This window comes from Desmodus rotundus, chromosome 12, assembly GCF_022682495.2.
Source record: "Desmodus rotundus isolate HL8 chromosome 12, HLdesRot8A.1, whole genome shotgun sequence".
Lineage (NCBI taxonomy): Eukaryota > Metazoa > Chordata > Mammalia > Chiroptera > Phyllostomidae > Desmodus > Desmodus rotundus.
In genome coordinates, this window is record NC_071398.1 from 96044117 (window position 1) to 96052244 (window position 8128).

At 43.4% G+C, this 8128-nt stretch overlaps 1 long non-coding RNA gene and 10 other non-coding genes across 12 annotated transcripts; all 11 read left to right on the forward strand.

Annotated features, from left to right (window-relative positions):
• Nucleotides 1-105: 105 nt before the first annotated feature.
• Nucleotides 106-4070, forward strand: LOC112298358 (uncharacterized). 2 transcript variants are annotated; one of them, XR_002974142.3, is made up of 12 exons: nucleotides 106-158; nucleotides 756-819; nucleotides 1003-1035; nucleotides 1236-1277; nucleotides 1578-1609; nucleotides 1930-1976; nucleotides 2267-2305; nucleotides 2458-2487; nucleotides 2677-2733; nucleotides 3569-3599; nucleotides 3785-3827; nucleotides 4002-4070. It is a non-coding gene; the product is annotated as an uncharacterized lncRNA (long non-coding RNA). The 2 variants fall into 2 exon arrangements; XR_002974143.3 differs by lacking the exon at nucleotides 3569-3599.
• LOC112299182 (small nucleolar RNA SNORD74) lies at nucleotides 383-462 on the forward strand. Its single transcript, XR_002974226.1, has one exon. It is a non-coding gene; the product is annotated as a small nucleolar RNA SNORD74 (small nucleolar RNA).
• On the forward strand, nucleotides 870-931 carry LOC112299236 (small nucleolar RNA SNORD75). Its single transcript, XR_002974245.1, has one exon. It is a non-coding gene; the product is annotated as a small nucleolar RNA SNORD75 (small nucleolar RNA).
• LOC112299142 (small nucleolar RNA SNORD24) lies at nucleotides 1085-1167 on the forward strand. Its single transcript, XR_002974219.1, has one exon. It is a non-coding gene; the product is annotated as a small nucleolar RNA SNORD24 (small nucleolar RNA).
• Nucleotides 1444-1511, forward strand: LOC112299224 (small nucleolar RNA SNORD77). The gene has a single exon (XR_002974242.1). It is a non-coding gene; the product is annotated as a small nucleolar RNA SNORD77 (small nucleolar RNA).
• On the forward strand, nucleotides 1794-1857 carry LOC112299187 (small nucleolar RNA SNORD44). Its single transcript, XR_002974228.2, has one exon. It is a non-coding gene; the product is annotated as a small nucleolar RNA SNORD44 (small nucleolar RNA).
• LOC112299231 (small nucleolar RNA SNORD78) lies at nucleotides 2127-2191 on the forward strand. The gene has a single exon (XR_002974243.1). It is a non-coding gene; the product is annotated as a small nucleolar RNA SNORD78 (small nucleolar RNA).
• On the forward strand, nucleotides 2528-2613 carry LOC112299154 (small nucleolar RNA SNORD79). Its single transcript, XR_002974221.1, has one exon. It is a non-coding gene; the product is annotated as a small nucleolar RNA SNORD79 (small nucleolar RNA).
• On the forward strand, nucleotides 2778-2857 carry LOC112299190 (small nucleolar RNA snR60/Z15/Z230/Z193/J17). The gene has a single exon (XR_002974233.2). It is a non-coding gene; the product is annotated as a small nucleolar RNA snR60/Z15/Z230/Z193/J17 (small nucleolar RNA).
• On the forward strand, nucleotides 3638-3715 carry LOC112299178 (small nucleolar RNA SNORD47). The gene has a single exon (XR_002974224.1). It is a non-coding gene; the product is annotated as a small nucleolar RNA SNORD47 (small nucleolar RNA).
• Nucleotides 3861-3936, forward strand: LOC112299148 (small nucleolar RNA SNORD81). Its single transcript, XR_002974220.1, has one exon. It is a non-coding gene; the product is annotated as a small nucleolar RNA SNORD81 (small nucleolar RNA).
• Nucleotides 4071-8128: the final 4058 nt, after the last annotated feature.

The following is an 8128-nucleotide window of genomic DNA, read 5'->3' on the forward strand; positions in this document are numbered from 1 at the left end:
GAGGTGTGGCTAGAGGAGGAGGAGACTGAGGGAGGAGACGGGGAGGAGCTCACGTGGACGCTGGCAGGGCAAGTGCGTCATGACGTAATGGCAAGAAATCCTTATATACAGGCGCCTGGACGCCATCTCGGTCTTTCGCAGATGGAAGTCGGCTTTTGGTATGTGTCTGTTTGGTTTGCAGTTGCTAAGTGGGTTCTTGGCTTGAGCCCTCCAGGTCACGCCAACTAAAGCCGCCCTAAACTGCCTGGCACTTATAGGCTAGACGTAAGCCTTTGCAGGACCCACAGGATGAGGATTGTAGAGGATGGCGTGTTGGGTGCAGGCTCGACATGAACTCTACAGTCGGGTTGTTGGGCCGAACTGCGGAAAAACCTCGGCTGGTGTGCCCTGCCTCTGATGAAGCTTATGTTGGTAGGGACATCTGAGACTGTTGATGAATGCCAACAGCTCTGATGGCGGCACTTTCCGAGTCACCGAGCGGACCTTTGTTAATGACCTCGGCCAGAGCCACTTCCTCCTGGGAGGCGGGTAACTGGGATAGTCCACGTGGTTCTCTAAATTGCTGCATTCTGCGTTGCACCATTATTTGCATCAGTCATTCTTAATCTTAGATGTGCAATGTTGCCTTTATAAAACGTTAAGTGCACCCGTTACGGTCACGAAATTTTGGGTGGTGCTGTAAACGACTTGCATAGGTGATACAAAAAGGACGTAATTAGAAGAAAATGAATTAAGCAACCTGATCTTATTCCTAGGAATGTTGCTAGGCACAAGTGCAATGTGGCTTTGGATGGCGTCTGATGGACAGATAAGAAACAGGTAAATACAGTGAGAGGCATGAAATTGGCTTAGATGTGACCTTTTCGTTAAGCCTGTGATGGTTTAAGAGTAGTGGGCAGAAGGGATTTCTGAAAAACTTTATTCTGAGGCTTAAATATTTGTGACCTTAAGGTCGCATGTGGCTGCGCAGCATGTGTCATGGGTGTCCTTTGTGTTTTCTAGTTCTGTGCCACTGGAAGGAAAACAGCTGCTTCGGTAAGTTACCCAAGTTCCCTGACAAAGGAAAGTTAAAGTCCCCTCGGTGTGCCACAATGATGACATTTTATTTGCTACTCTTGACTGTGAGGATGACGAGAATTAATTACCACCATTATCTTAACTGAGGCACACAAAAGGGTGATGTAGAGAAGAGAAAGATGCACCTGAGTTGACATGAAATGAAACTTTCTTTGCAGGTCCTAAAGCACAAGCATCTCACCCTTGCCATGGGCAGGCAGGTGAGAAACCTTTTCCTAGTTCGTATTTGCCCAGTCCTTTCCGATGACTTTTCTTAGGGGTTACCAATTGCCAAAACTGTGCTGACAACTTAGGCTTTTCCTCCTTCCCTTTTCAAATGTGAACTTCTGCACTCTGGTATTTCATGCTGGGCCACATCTAAAACGGATACTATGATGTTTGCATAGTTCAGCAGATTGAGTCCTGAAGAGATGTACCATTTGTCTGATGTGTCTGGTATAAAACTTTTGCTGGTGACAGCGTAAGGAAAGTACCACTACTAATCTACCTTCTTTTTATAGGCGCTGAAAAGAACCAACTGGAAGTTGGAATGGTAAGTAAAAGTACAACTTACATACCGGTAACTGGACAAATGTGACAATGCCACCAATGGCTTCCTAGGGTTGCCTTCCAGCGCATGGGAAGCACTCGCCCTGATGGGCTGGAATGTGCTGAGTGCGTTGTGTTACAGATTCTGGTCCTTTTACCGCTTAAGATGTCGTGATTGGTCAAAGCAGCCTGTGTGATGATAAGCAAATACTGACTGGACATGAAGGTCTTATTTATTAGCTCTACCTGATTTCGGGCGTTTTAGCAGATTTGTGAGGGGACTATTCACCTTTAGCTGTTGTAAAACCACCCTTATTTCTTCAGGTGGACTTGAGTCTTTGATATGTCTGGACTGGCTTTAATTTTTCCTGGTGAGTATCAGTGCTTAGAAATATTCTAATAGGCTCAAAACTGTTGTTGAGAATGCTGATAGAATACAGTGCTTGACTAACAAGCTACTAATATTTGACATCTTGTGTTTGGATGGTGAATGCATGTTACGTATGCTCTCCGTGGGGTTTTTGTAATGATGTTGATCAAATGTCTGACCTGAAATGAGCATGTAGACAAATTTAACACTGAAAAACCCTGTGACAGAGAACACTGAGCAAAGCACTTAATGATACTAACATTAATAAAAGATGTGTTCTGTACCTTCTAGCTGTTGGATATGCATTTTCCTCTGGATGGCACGCTTGGGGTAAGACACGTAACAGTTTTTGGCTTCTGTTACTCACGTATATATTGTTGCTAAAATGTACTGGTCTTAGTAATTGTTAACTGTTGGTGATTTCTGGTGGTAAAAAGCCATGGGTAGTTTTGAGAAATAGTCTAAAATACTTTGTTTTTCAGATGCCGATTTTGGAGACATTTAAAATAAAGGTAATGTATTTTATTAATCTGAGCTAGTTACTAAGCAAGATGCTGTTGGTGATGATGTTCGAAATTAAAAACAGATGGGAATCTCTCTGAAAAAGAATGAAGTTTTCTTTAATAACTGAAACAGTACTTGGAAAATTTTAGAAATTTGCCTATTACTACCTGTTCCTAAATTTGGATACATTTCTGCAGGTGTGAAGCGTTAAGCTTGTGGAGAAGGTGGCCTGGAACAAAGAATTTCCAGCAAAGGTATGGTAGTTGCGAGTTTGGTTTCTGTGTTAGGTGGTTTGGAGCCGGTACGATGATGATAACATAGTTCAGCAGACTCACGGTGATGAGCAGTACTGTCTTTCGCTCCTATCTGATGTATCCGGCTGCAATAATCGTTTATAACCTCAACGGGGAACCGGCCATATCTCAGAAAAGGTTCAGGGGTTTGGATAACTGAAGTCGTGCAAATGTTCCCCGTGGTATTTTAAGGATTAGAACTCATATTTGGGGAAGTGCAGGTTGATAAAGTTTGTGAAGAGATTTTTTAATAGGGTTTTTTTTTTGAGAAGGGAAGAGAGAAACGATTTGTTGTTTCACTTACTTACGCATTCATCAGTTGATTATATGCCGAGGATTGAACCTGTGACCTTGGCATACCAGGACGACATTCCTGCCAACTGCGCTATCTGGCTAGGATGTTGTAAAAAAATTTACGGAGTACATGCAAGCATAGATTATGCCAGAATTATTTAGCTGTTATATTTTTACTTCATTAGATGAGTTTTGCACTCAGAGTCACAGCAAACTTGACAGAAAGTGCAGAGTTCCCGTGTGCCCTGTAATTGCACACCTCACTGTCAGCATCCGCCGTCATAGCGGGTCCTTGGTTAGACCCGCACACCTGCAAGGACACACTGAACGTCCAAAGTCTACAGCTCACCCTGGGGTTCGGACAACGTATAATGGCACATTCACCATCGTACTATATATACACTAGGTTCACTGCCCTAAATGTTATTTTTTCCAAAAGTAACAATGGGGGAAATAAGGTAAGGCACATTTCTAACGACTGTTCTTTTTTCCCCATCTCCAGGTAGGCTTGTTGTTACCCTGGAGATTTCCAGGTGAGTCAGGCATTGGTCTGTATGATGAGTTAGACTGTAACCAGTGATGTACTGATTCTGCCAAATGAACTAGAATGATATCACTCACAAAACCGTTCCATTTTCATTCTGAGGTTACTTGACTAACGAGCACCACAGAAACCTTTTTTTTTTAATCACCATTAATGTGGCATCTTTACTTCCAGGCATTTACGGCAGCGGTCAGGCGGCCGACTGGCCAGTTGGCAGGTAAGCCTGGGAAATAGCAGTGCTGTTTTACCCCAGAATACATGATGATCTACCCCACCTTGAACTCTCTCACTGATTACTTGATGAGTATGGAAGATCTGATATTCTGTGTACTTCAAATCCCGTTAAAATGGAAATACGGAAATGTGACTAAAAATGGCCATTTTCTTGCAGGAAGTTGGATGGACACTCGTAAGACAGAAGATCATATAACTGAATTTTAATAAAACTTTGTAAACCGTCTGATCAAGTCTGCTTATTTCAACTGAACGGGATGAAGGGAGGAAAACAGGACGGCTTTATAAGTCAGACCCCCGGCAGCCCGTTTCACTCAGGAGACAGCCAAGGGGCTGGTCCATGTGTATTTTACATGATGTCTTAGACTTGAAAGCACAGTTTATGCTGAAATAAGCTCCAGGCCCTCCTCAGTGGTTTTAGTGTTCAGAATGGGCCATCGAGTTTATGCAGATAAAATTGCAAAGAAAAGCAGGTGCTCTAAATGCCAACTAGTGCTGGGAAGTGCTGCGACTGGAGTCTTCATTTGCTCTAAGCACCGCGGTGCTGGGTCTCTGGCGAAAATTGATGTGTAAGGCGAAGTGACTGGCTGTGCTGGGTGGATCGCCCCCAAAAGATGCATATTAGAAAGGAAAAAAACCTAAAAATAATGGGGCACATCAGATTTTATGAGGCCATTTAGTGCTGTGGTTACAAAAATATACTTGTTTTAGAAAATCAGTTTAGGAGAACAGATTTTACCAGTAAAATACTGGAGACACGTATTTAGGTCAATGGGAATATTAATTTAACTAGGGGTTACCAGCCACTTTCTCCAAAGAAACCATTATTAACTCGGGCTTCTGGCAGCATTGAAATGCCAAATTATAGCTCACTTTCTAATGTGACGCTTGGATGTTGGGTTGCTGTTTGTGTTTGGACTTCATGCTGGGAAAACTTAAAAGTTGTAGGTGCTGCAAATCGAATCAGGATAAAGGTGGACACTCCTTTTCTTCAAATAATTGGTTTTGTTGGTTGAGGTGATAGTTTCCGAGTGTGAGGAAGTATTGCAAGTTGTTGACCCCAGCCACATTGACCACCTATACTTGGAAGTTATTTGGACTCGGTGCTTGCTATTCTGCAGGACAGTTCCACATCCCTACCCAAATGTCCTCCCACAGGCCCTGAGACCCTGTGTGAAACAGCCGTCCCCACTCGGGTGCTAGCTCTTAAAACTATTTAAATTCATGTTTTCGCCTACTGGAACATAAACTCCATGAAAGGGATTTCCTCTGTTGTATTGCAGTGTTTCCAAGCCTGTTCAGTCTGGTTACATTGTAAGAATTAGGTGTGATTAGGTGAAATCTTTGAGAAGTTTTGGTGATTGGGTGCTGAAAGGCTGAAGATCAAATACCCTGATTTTGAAATTGGGGTAGAATAAGCTGAAAGGTCTTTGGGGACGGAAAGAAAGGGCCACAGCTACTGGAGACTACGTGGAGGAATATTAATCTCTGAAAAGCCCCAATGGTGTGCAGGGGGGAAGCTGGCTTGCTGGAAGACAGGCTTTACTTAACACAAACCCTGTGTCCAGCGGAGGGACTGGACTGTAACTGATGGGACCTTAAGGAACCAGTGGGAAGTTGGACTACGGTGTTGGGTGTGCCTTCAGATTTTAGGGCCCTGTAATTTCTGTAACCTGGCCGTGCATGGGAAGGTGTGGGAGAGTGAGATGTGTAAGGTGCTGTTACAGCCCTGGTAACGTGTGAATCACAGATACTGTATCATTGAAAAATGCCGCCCATTCATTAAGGGAGCTTTCACGTAATTCATATGAGGAAAATGAAATAGTCAAAGTTACTGGTGAAAAAGAAGTGTATGGAAAAAATCATGGACCTTTATGGCTAACCCAATACAAATTTTGATAACCCTCTTTATACAGCAATACGTTGTGGGATTTTAGTCATTAAATCTCGACTTTGCATAGACATCATTTTAGTAGCTGGTGTGGCAGTGGGAGGCGCATGCGGCACGCTGCCACGACCCACAGTAGCTCTCCCGGGAAAGCCGTGCGCGGTGTCTGAGTCAGAGCGGAGTTGCCGGCTTTCCCTGTGGAACACCATCTTTACTTGAGAATGTTAAGATCATCCATATTTGGGTACTTGGCAGATATTTGCTCAAAAATGAACAAGTAAGTGGGAAAAACTGATGGCATTTGTTGCCAGTGATAAAATTCAAGCTTCAGCAGAAAACGGGAATTTTGGAAAGCTTGTATCTCACTGAGCTCACAGCGTCTCCATCCTTCAGGCTTTTGTGATGAGATCAGTACTGATGCTAATAAATGGTTTTTTAGGAATTGTATGATGAAATGTGCCCACTTTGGGAAGGTTGGCATAACTCAGTGGGCTAGTAAGTCCAAGTGATGAATGGTGTTACAAAATTAGAATTAAAAGTTATATTCTACATATGAGAAGGGCCAGAGGACTTTTGGAAAAGTTCATCTATATGATTCAGATTCCACTTTGCAAGTAACTGGTGTAGCATCAAGGAAGAATATCCATAATTACTAGAAAAGGCTTAAAATACGCTTCCTTTTTTTAACTTCATATCTGTGAAGCCAGATTTTCTTTATTTCAACCAAGACAATCACAGCAGATGGAATGCAGCAGATAAGAGAACCCAGTGTCTCAAGCCAGACCTCAAAAAGATTTGCTGAAATGTAAAACAATGCCACTCTTCTAATTTTCTTATTACTTCCTAATGAGAGAATAATCATTTTTAAATAAAAACAGACTATTTGTTGATGTAATGTATTAATAAGTACTAAGAAACCTGAATTCCTCCTATAGTGGACCTCTGAAGAGCTCTTTGGGATCCCCCAATTTCTAAAGGCCATAAGGAGGCCTGAGACCAAAAAGCTTGAAAACTGTGATTGTAGCTGAAGACAGGAGCTTAGAGAGGTTAAGCGATTGGACTAAGGCTGTGTAACTGGAGGGAGATAACGCGAGTTGTTAAATCCAGGTATCTCCGGGTCACACGGGTTGTTTTGGCAGAGCCCGTCGTCTCAAATACAGAAGACTGATGTAGATGGGCACTTACTGCGTGACTTAGGTGTGCAGTTGTTCTGTGGGTATCTAACATTTTTACTGTGTACCTGGTTATTGCTCATGAGTGACTCCCTTCTGAGAACAAAGTATCCTTATGGTCGTATCATCCTCAGGATGAGTCTGAACAAAAAAGCAACAAGGAATGTGAGCTGTTATCAGAATTCTGGTTCTTCAGAGACGAATTCTGGGAAAAGGCAGAGCGGCGGTGTAGCTGCAGTGTGTTATTCACCCAAAGCCCAAGAGCGTAAAACAGCCCCGTTGGACTCATCACCTGACACACCTTCCCAAAGAGGGGATTTGTTCACAAGGCAAAGCTCTCTTGAAGCTAGGAACTGTCGACGTAGCTGGCAGTTGCTTACCTTGTGTTAAAACTTGGAACATAAGATAAATCTAAATTGCCTAGGAGGTTGGGGATTGGATTTGAAATAAAATGTTTCAAGTTTCACTCCACCTCAGTGATGAAGGTCTAAAATAGTAACGTTCCCCTGGATTTCAGAATAAGCATTTTTCCCTCTGATAGGCAGGGCTGAAGACAAGCCGAGTGATGTCCCCACGTGACTGGGTCTCTGAGATGCTGATGCAGGATAGCTGGACTTCTGGGGACCCGGAGCCTTTGGTATTTGTAGCCTAGAAAACATCCTACAGATTTGGGGTGTTTTCTGTCACTCATCTCAGCACAGAAAGACAGTATTTGGGTCAGAAAGATGCTCTGAACAGTGAATAGTGAGTTTATTATATTTAGAAATTGGGAACATGCATGTGGGATAAGTGAATATAAAATTGCATTTTCCTACCCGATAAAAGGCACCTCCAGAAAGTCTTCTCACCAAGAAAGGGTGGGCAGAGTTGGGCAGCCTTTCTTACCAGAACCTGCCAGCAAGGATTTTCTGGCTCAGCGTCCACCCACAGCTGGGGAGCGACTGTTGGGGACCAACTTGAGGGGAACACTCCACCTAACCGGGAGCAGCCGCCTGCAGTGGTGGAAGGCCTTGACGCTCTTTACAGCCCGCTGAGCAGCGCAAATCAGACCCGGAGGTGAAGCTGCTTTTATTTTCGAAGAGAAGATTATAGTATCGCGTGGCTTAGAGCCCTGAGAAAAGCAGGCAGGGATAGAGGCCGATACTTGGTGTTGACATATTCTAAATCAAGACGTCAAAGCAAAAGTGAAGGTAATGTAGAGAAGCACAACTTCATCCGTCAAGG